At 43.1% G+C, this 9123-nt stretch overlaps 1 pseudogene; it reads right to left on the reverse strand.

The window, feature by feature from the left end:
- Positions 1-4249: 4249 nt before the first annotated feature.
- Positions 4250-4368, reverse strand: LOC136642575 (5S ribosomal RNA; annotated as a pseudogene).
- Between the last annotated feature and the right edge of the window lie 4755 nt (positions 4369-9123).

The following is a 9123-nucleotide window of genomic DNA, read 5'->3' on the forward strand; positions in this document are numbered from 1 at the left end:
TCCTCCTCTGAATTTGGGCCCAGTACCTAATGGAGCTCACTCTGCCACTAGGAGTTCCCCTCCCTTCTTCCCAGAAAATGCATCTTTGCAAGGGGTGGTGGAACTTGTGGTTTGAAAGGACATGCTGGAGCCAGGAAAAGCTTTGTAGGCCTCTATTTCAGTGAGCCAGATGTTCTTGAACATGCTGGGGCTTGCAGGACTTGTAATTTTCTAATTCCTCCCAATGTCAAGGATATCTGATCACCTCTGATCTTTAAACCTGGCCTTTGATATTCTAATAGTGGAGCAGCAAATTGAAATGGGGATGGGGACTGCTTGTTTAAAAGACGATGTAGCAAGCCACAAGTCAGCTACTTCATTCGTCATGTTATAAAACAGTCTCAAGAACTTTCACTTAGTACCAACCAGGGGGATTTGCAGAATGTAGTAAAACCATATTGACATTAACTGAAAAGGTTAATGAAACATTTTTACAACAGCAGCAGGGTTCAAACAAAGTACCTCCCCACTTTACACCAACTTATACATAAATACCTGTCATACTATAAAACATGCTTGTCAAGTTAAACTCATGGGGAATATCAAAGTGTTTTTATTACCTACAGGTGACAAGATGTTAAGGCTGTCAACTTTACACCCACCTGAGTTTACTGAACTAACCTGGGAGAGAGAGCTCCTGAACACAACAGTAATACTGGGAAAGGGATAGAAGTCAAAGCTAGAGGGGAGGGGGCAGGCAGAACAAAGGAGAAAGCAGGATGAGTTGCAGCCACTGGCACTGCATCCTTTCTAGGGGCAACCTCATGGCTGAAGAACTCTGCCTAACTTCTCTTCTGGAGCACAACCTGAGCTGCTATGCCAGCATGGGCTGGAAAGTCATCCTCTTGGGCTGCCTCACAGTACACCCCTTCTCCCCAGGAAAGCAGCTCTGGCTCTCTTGCCCTGCCCCCCCCTTCAAACTAAGGCTACTGCCTTGAATTTGGGGCTTTCTTCAAGGCCCCCTTTCTGCCTGCTCAAGTTGCACAAGATCTTATAGGATCCAATGTAAATCTTACAAGATCAATTATAAATATATTTTTCTTGCCATTTTAAGTTTTAACGGGAAGTTCTTAATACCAATTTAGGGCGCAATGCTAACCCCTTATGTCAGAGCTTTCCAGCACTGACATAAGGGCAATGCAGCTCCGAGGTAAGGGAACAAACATTCCCTTACTTTGAGGAGGCCTCCATGAGTGACACCCAACTGCAGCAGAAGTCCCATTGGCACTGCTATGCCAGTGCTGGAAAGCACTGACATAAGGGGTTAGGATTGCGCCCTTAGGCGCATATTTGTGGTTGCTGTACTTGCATTCTCTCTGTGAGACTGTTCTCAGTTAGTAATGACAAGCTATGTACAACATCCAGTGCTGAGTCTTACAGATTTCCATGGACAAACTTCATCAAAATATTTTCCCATCTATGTATAACATAGATGTGCTCTTTCAGCATACCAAGATTTCCTTCAAATAGAGCAGCATTTGTCAACCTTTGTCCCCAGACATACCACTTTGCATGATCCACTTATCGGATGCTCTACCAGAAGTAACTGGCGATGACATCATTGCAGGCAGCAGTGCTTTTTCAGGTGCGCAAAGACAGCACACTGAAGCTCTGCCCACACAGCCAAGCCTCCTACCACTTTGTCACATTGTGTTGCAGTCTCACTTCTGGGTGGAGAGTGTCCAGGGGTGCCGCACATACCACCAGACACTACCTCTTGTACCTGATGGTACATATTCCACTGGTTGAGAAACACTGAAATAGAGGGTTGATTAAATTAGCTCTTCATCATAGAGAAATCTTATCAGCATTTGACAGATTAAAAGACCTATGATCATTAGCTCGTTCTTCATAGGATACCTATTGTAACCTAAAGAAATAAGATATGATGTAGACAACAATCTCGTTTTTTTAATGCACTATTATTTACAAGAAAAGCTTCCATATATTCCCAGAGTCTCCTTGAATATGACCATTTTCAAAAGATTGACCTAATCCTGATTGTCTGCATCTGAATAAATCATGACATGATCTTGGGAACTTGGCAAATACATCAATGATTTTATGTCTGACCACACACCAGCTGCACACTGAAGGGAATGAAGAGGTTTCGTTTTTGTTTTATTTTTTCTTTACCTTGCCTCATTAGCCAGTATGCGGCAATGCATGCATTACCATGTGCATCCAGGCTGCAGCTCTCAAGGCAGAGAGAAATCCAGAAATGTCATAAAATTCATGCATTCCTTGCTGTGCTGCTGATTATTTTGTGGGAAGCTAGTAAGACTATTATTTCCATTGGACACTGCATCTATAAATTGACAAATATGTGATCATTTTGTATGTTAATATTGTATACGGGTAGAACCCTTAAAAGTAAAAGCCAATTAATAAAGGGTTAACCTTCTTATGTCACAGCCTCTGTATCAAGCTGCAAATCATTAAGCAGGAGGAAACAATGGCTTCTTTATTGAAGCTGTGTCCACAGATGCTTTTCAGTTAGCTGCCAGGAGAAGAAGCTACCCTGTGCTACAGTGTTGTGTTAATTAGGTTTGGGAAGTTCCTTTTGAAAAGTAAAGATGCTCGCTAGTCAAAAGTTAGGGGCTACTGTACTTGACTTCTGCTGTTTTTTAAATCATGACTCAAATCATGACTACCCATGATGTGGGTAGGCACATACTAGTATTACTTAAGCAAACGCTTTATATGTCTGGGGTAAATAGCCAAGTTTTTCCTGGCTCAGCATTTACAAACATAATGGAAACTACTGGACAATAAAGGATAGGTCATCAGTTGCTTCCTTATACTGAGTAGGACTGTACTTCATCATCATCATGCTTAGTATTGGCAACACTGACTGGCAGTGCCTCTCTAAAGCAATAATTTTTCTCTGCCCTACCTGGAGGTGGCAGGGATTGAACCTGGGGCCTTCTACATGCAAAGCATGTGCTCTGCTACTAAACCACAGTCTTCTGCTGCTGTGTTAGTGCCTGTTAAGCACTGGTTCTCAAACTGCAATTTGGGCTCCTCTGGTGGGTTGCAAGCTGATTTTTGGTGGGTTGCGAAAAGGTCTTTGCCCTCCTCCTCTCCCCTTGACCTCAGAGAGGCGCGGTGGGAGCAGGACAACATCGCTGAAGGTATAGCTCGATCTGAAGGCATAGCTTGATTCAGCTGCGGCACAGGGCAAGGAATCTTTAAAAGTGCAAGGCACTCTGGGGCAAGGTAGCCCTGCAGGATATCTGTGTCCACGTGTGTGTTGCTGGAGTTGAGCTCTGTGTGTGTCAGGTCTTCATTGTTGTTGGTCTGTGAGTGGGAAAAAGATCCTGCATGCAGTGCTGGCATCGGTGACACTGTCCCCATTTACTCTCCCCCCCCCACCCTTGCAGGGCTATGCATGCTGACCAGTGCATAATAACGCCACTTCCAGTGGGTCCCAGCAGATTGTCTTTTGAAAATGTGGGTCCCAGTACTAAAAAGTTTGGGAACCACTGCCCTAAATGGAACCTTCAAGTTCAATATCAGTTTCTATGTATGCAGGGGCATAATGCAGACTTGTTAGAATTGCCATCATAACTTTACCTACTTGCACCACCACAGGCCAGATCAAGAGGTACAGACAGTGTGCAGCCCTGGGGTGATGCTGCCTGGAGTGGCATCCAGCTTTATTGACTTTGTTCCAGAAGCTCAGCATTCCTGGAGTTTGGGGGTGACATAATGATGTAATCATGTCACCCTTCACTTTGTGGGCTATCACATCACTTTAAATATGAAAAGCCCTCCTCCAGACTACCTCTGTTTGGCAATCTTTGGTCTGCTCCAGGCGCAGTTGCTTCGTGTTTTTGCCAGTGAGTGGCGAACATGTGATTGTTGACAAGAGCGCGAGGCGGCTGGGCCAGGAGTAGGCCAAAAATAGCCAAATGGAGGCTTGGGCAGTGTGGTGTCACCACTCCTAAGGGTGACACCTGGTGTGGCCTGCACCACCCACAATTCCATAATGATACCACTGGTGCTGGGGGAGGGGAAGTATAGCCATATACTTTCATCTCATTCCTTCTACTTATTCTGCGGTTTTTTCAAAAAGTTTTGAAGAGATAAGAAAAACAACCCAGAATTTCCTACACGTATCCCCAGAACAGAGTTCTGCTTTGCTTGGAACGTTTAGCTCGTGGAGAAAAATGGTTGGCAACCTTCAGTCTCGAAAGACTATGGTATAAGCCTACAGCACCCGGTATTCCCAGGCGGTCTCCCATCCAAGTACTAACCAGGCCTGACCCTGCTTAGCTTCCAAGATCAGACGAGATCAGGCATGTGCAGGGTAACAGAAAAATAAAGCAGTTACAACCCATATTTGATGCCCAACCTAAATTTTCTAACTTCACTCCGCTTGGGACACTGGAATTGGTCTATTGGTCCACTTCTATTTGTCCTCCTTTCTCTATTGGTCTTCCTTTGTCCCGAACACCTTCTTCAGTGGCTGTTTCTCTTCTGCAAGTCTGATAATCAGTGGCAGTGTGATCCGGAACACCAACTGTGCCACCTTGGGTCTACTGGTTCTGCACAACTACTAAAATAAAATAAAATATCTGCTTACCATTTATGCTGGAAATGGAAGCTCTGTACTTCTGTGTTTGAAGAAAATGTTCCTGGAACAAAGTAAAGAGGCAGGTGATCCACTTTCTGCTCATGTTTATTGAACTGAAAACAGGTCATTGTAGCTTGCATCTGGGTAGGTTAGAGGGATGTGGCAGCATCAACAGACTTGGAGTGAAAGGGCCCAATCCTATCCAACTTTCCAACATTGATGCAGCCATACCAATGGGGCATGTGCTTCATCCTGCAGTGGGAGGACAGTCACAGAGGCCTCTTCAAGGTACGAGAATGTTTGTTCCTTCACCTTGGGCCTGCATTTTGGTTGCCTCAGCCCTGGAAAGTTGGATAGGATTGGGCCCAAAGTCACCCTGAAACAACCACCCTATAATCCCCCTGCAATCTGTCACTGATGCAATCCCTCATCATCTCGCCCAATGGATGGGCCGCCCTTGCTTACAAGGTTCGGTCTTCACGCCTCCACTTTTGTCCCTCTGCATTCTTCTATGTGATCACATTCATTCTTCTGGCTTCTGCTCCCACCTTTGTATTGATTTCCAAATGTGCTTTTCTGCTTCCAATCTTTCACCTTCTGTCCAGTCTTTATCTCTGCCCATCAACATTACCTTGTGAAGTTGCATAGCTTTTTATTTCCTCCAGAGGCCCACAGAAAACCAAAAAGAGTGACCAAAAAAAAATGTTATTGTGATGTTTATGACTATACAGACAACAGCCAAGAACAAACAACTCCATTGTTGAAATGACTGAACATTTGTAGTTCTATATTATAATGATTGCAACATTTTGACCTTTTGGTCACATTCTTCTGATCAATATTGTTAATGCTTACAAGAGGCAGTAAGGAGAGAAGACTAGTCTGATAAATATATTATTGTTGCTATAGGGTATGTTTTAAATGTCTAAATGCTAATCGATACCTAGAAATTAGGTATTGACTAAAATAGTTTCATAATAGGTAATTATTGGTTTGGTCTTTTAGAGATTAGACTTTTTCACTTCGGGAATAAAGAGTAAATAGACTGTCATGAAATTAAAGTGTATTGTGACCTTTTGGTACAAGTTTCTTCTTTCTAAGAAGTTATTAGGTTTAAATATGATTGCACAACCCTATTATGCTCCAAGCATCAATTTTTAATTATTTTAAGGTCAGTTTTGGAATATATGCGATTAGTGCAATATTTCAGCATGCTATTTATTTCATTTCTCAGGCTCACAGCAGTTTCAGGTTCCCCTTTAGCACACCTAGTCATCCACTGGAATCTGAGAACTGATAATGGTTCAGATGCTTTCAGCAGCTTCACTCCTCCAAATAACTGATTGGTACTACTGCACAATACAGACTACAGGTAAGTATACTTAACTCCCATTGATCTAATGAGCCTGAAGTATAACTGTGTGCTGGACCGAGGTAATTGACTTTAAGAGCACTACACTACAAGATGTGGCTTCGTGGATGTGACATAGTCTCTAAGTACAGTCTTAAGGACTAGTTCGTGCAGCTAATTTTTTAGCCTTCCCACAGTGCCCCCCAAGGGCCCCTGTGGACCCATTTTCAGACCAGATATCTCATGAACTGAGATCTCTATGGATATGGATCCTTAGTGATTGCTACCACAGTTATGGTGGTACTGTTTTCAGCTGCAGTTATCTAGTAATATGAGAATTAGATTGCAGCTTCCATTTCTTTTTTTCCTTTATAAACTTTGTGTGTGACAAAGTTGGCGGGACTGGCCAACTAGTGAATTCATGGCATGTAATTACAGTACTTTTTCCAAGGGAAAACGATTGTGATCAAGCACATAATTTCAAAGAGCTTTTAATGTATCACCATGAAATTTCTAATGTCATAGTATGCTTGGAAAAGCTTGCACTATTCCTGCTTCAGTGTAGTGGAAGACTATTCATAGTTTTATATCTGATTCATTAGTTGGAGATACCATAGTTTTCTGCTTTCTATTGAATGGAAATCATCAGCTCCTGCAAGAGGAAAAACTATAGTATTTTTGACAGCAGGTAAATCAGGGTACGTAACTTTTCTGTGCATATAATTGAATACTGGAAACAAACAAAAATCATTTTATTTTTATTTTCCGTTTGAAATGTATCCATAAGCTGACATGCAGCAGTTTGATGACTCAAGAAGACCCAGTGCATTCCTTTCCAGTCTGCCCTAGGATGTTAAAAGAGCCCCCAAAGTTGGAAAATTTGGTTTAATAAAACATGACTTTCTGGATGTTATTAAAGGAGGCCTGTCAAGAGTAAGAAATATAGGCTCAGCAACTAGTTTGGACTCTTGTAATCCTATGTAAAGCCAACAGTTTTCTATGCTATCTGCAGAAGTCCAATTTTATCAAGGAAGGATGCATTGAATCCCAATAAAACTGTCATGGTTATCAAGCTGATCTTGACTAAGTAGGTGAAACCCTTTGTGCTTCTTGATTTGTGTGAGCTCAAGTACTTTGCAAGGGAAATTTGTTTTTTTCTGTTACCTCCAATTTTTGTCTGGGGATCAGCAGTTCTGCTAGCTTTGCTGAGTGATCAGTCCTATGAAAGGAGGTGTGATGCTTATCTTGACTTTAGCAGATATCAGTCACCTAATAATATCTGTAGGGAGGCCTTCCCTGTTTGTGTGTTTCTAGCCTGTTTGTAGTTTAATTGTATGACCTTCAGTTGCACACTTATCTCCATTGTGCTTTTGAGTTGGTTTATACATTACCTACCATGGTAGGCTTGTGTATTTATTTATGAGCTCATGCAAGTGGTCTCTGCCAATGATGCGTATATGGGTGTGAGCAAAAAATATGTCCAATCCACACAGGCAGCAGCAGTTTTTACATGGTGAGCAAGCAATATGGAAACCAGCCATGCTGAAGCAGTTCAATGACAGCAATGAAGCCCATAAATAAAGTGCAAGTAGGACCTCAGTCCAGATGCAGGGAGGCTGCAATAGGAAGAAGTCCTTAGCCCCTGGCTGGCTTGCAGTGGCAAGTGATGGGGAGCAGCAGAAGCAGGATCTGAAAAAAGGAAGTGAAGATTGGCACCAGTAGTAGACTTTCCTGTCTCTTTCCCTGATGCTATTTAAGAGTTTCTGAATGCCCCAGCCCCCAGTGTAGCGCTGGGGGTCAGGACATCTGAGAATTGTACAGAAAAAAAGGCATTGGGAGAAGTAGAATATGTGAGGTAGCCACATCCTCCCAGTACATATCCCTAGGGGTTTTGGCTTGCCAGGCAGTGGTGAGAACATAAGAACAGCCCCACTGGATCAGACCATAGGCCCATCTAGTCCAGCTTCCTGTATCTCACAGCTGCCCACCAAATGCCCCAAGGAGCACACCAGATAACAAGAGACCTGCATCCTGGTGCCCTCCCTTGCACTGCATTCTGACATAGCCCATTTCTAAAATCAGGAGGTTGCACATACATATCATGGCTTGTAACCCATAATAGATTTTTCCTCCAGAAATTTGTCCAATCCCCTTTAAAGGCATCTAGGCCAGATGCCATCACCACATCCTGTGGCAATGAGTTCCACAGACCAGCCGCACGCTGATTAAAGAAATATTTTCTTTTGTCTGTTTTTTGTTTGTCCACTCCATTTTAGCGGATGTCCCCTGGTTCTGGTGTTATGTGAGAGTGTAAAGACCATCTCTCTATCCACTCTATCCTTCTCATGCATAATTTTGTATGTCTCAATAATGTCCCCCCTCAGGTGCCTCTTTTCTAGTCTGAAGAGGCCCAAACGCCGTAGCCTTTCCTCATAAGAATGGTGCCCCAGCCCAGTAATCATCTTAGTCACTCTCTTGCAACTTTTCCATTTCCACTATGTCTTTTTTGAGATTTGGTGACCAGAACTGGACATAATACTCCAGGTGTGGCCTTAACGTCAATTTGTACAACGGCATTATAATATTAGCCGTTTTGTTCTCAATACCTTTTCTAATGATCCCAAGCATAGAAATGGCCTTCTTCACTGCTGCCACACATTGGTTTGACACTTTCATCCACTTGTCCACCACCACCCCAAGATCTCTCTCCTGATCCATCACAGACAGCTCAGAACCCATCAGCCTATATGTGAAGTTTTGACTTTTTGCCCCAGTGTGCATGGCTTTACACTTACTGACATTGAAACACAAAGCAGTGAGCTCTTGCTGCTTCAGAGGTTGGTTGGGCACACCCACAGACTCTTGCCTGGGCACAGGCCCCTGGCTTGTGCCTCACCTGTGGAGCCAACCCTGGATGGGTTTCATTATTGAAAACCAAACAGTTGACCTGAACATGTGCACCATATTTCATTCTGATATTTCAGTCTTCAAGGGAGATGTTGCCTTATGCATTGTCCGCTCCCCTTGAAAGACATGGGTATTAGCATGCAAAATGTAGAATGGTCCCTTGAATATACACACCTAAGGACAAATGTTCAAAGGAGTTATTTCATTACAGGTATGCAGATTTACAAAGAGAATACTGGCTGGTCCC

Source organism: Tiliqua scincoides, chromosome 2 (genome assembly GCF_035046505.1).
Source record: "Tiliqua scincoides isolate rTilSci1 chromosome 2, rTilSci1.hap2, whole genome shotgun sequence".
NCBI lineage: Eukaryota > Metazoa > Chordata > Lepidosauria > Squamata > Scincidae > Tiliqua > Tiliqua scincoides.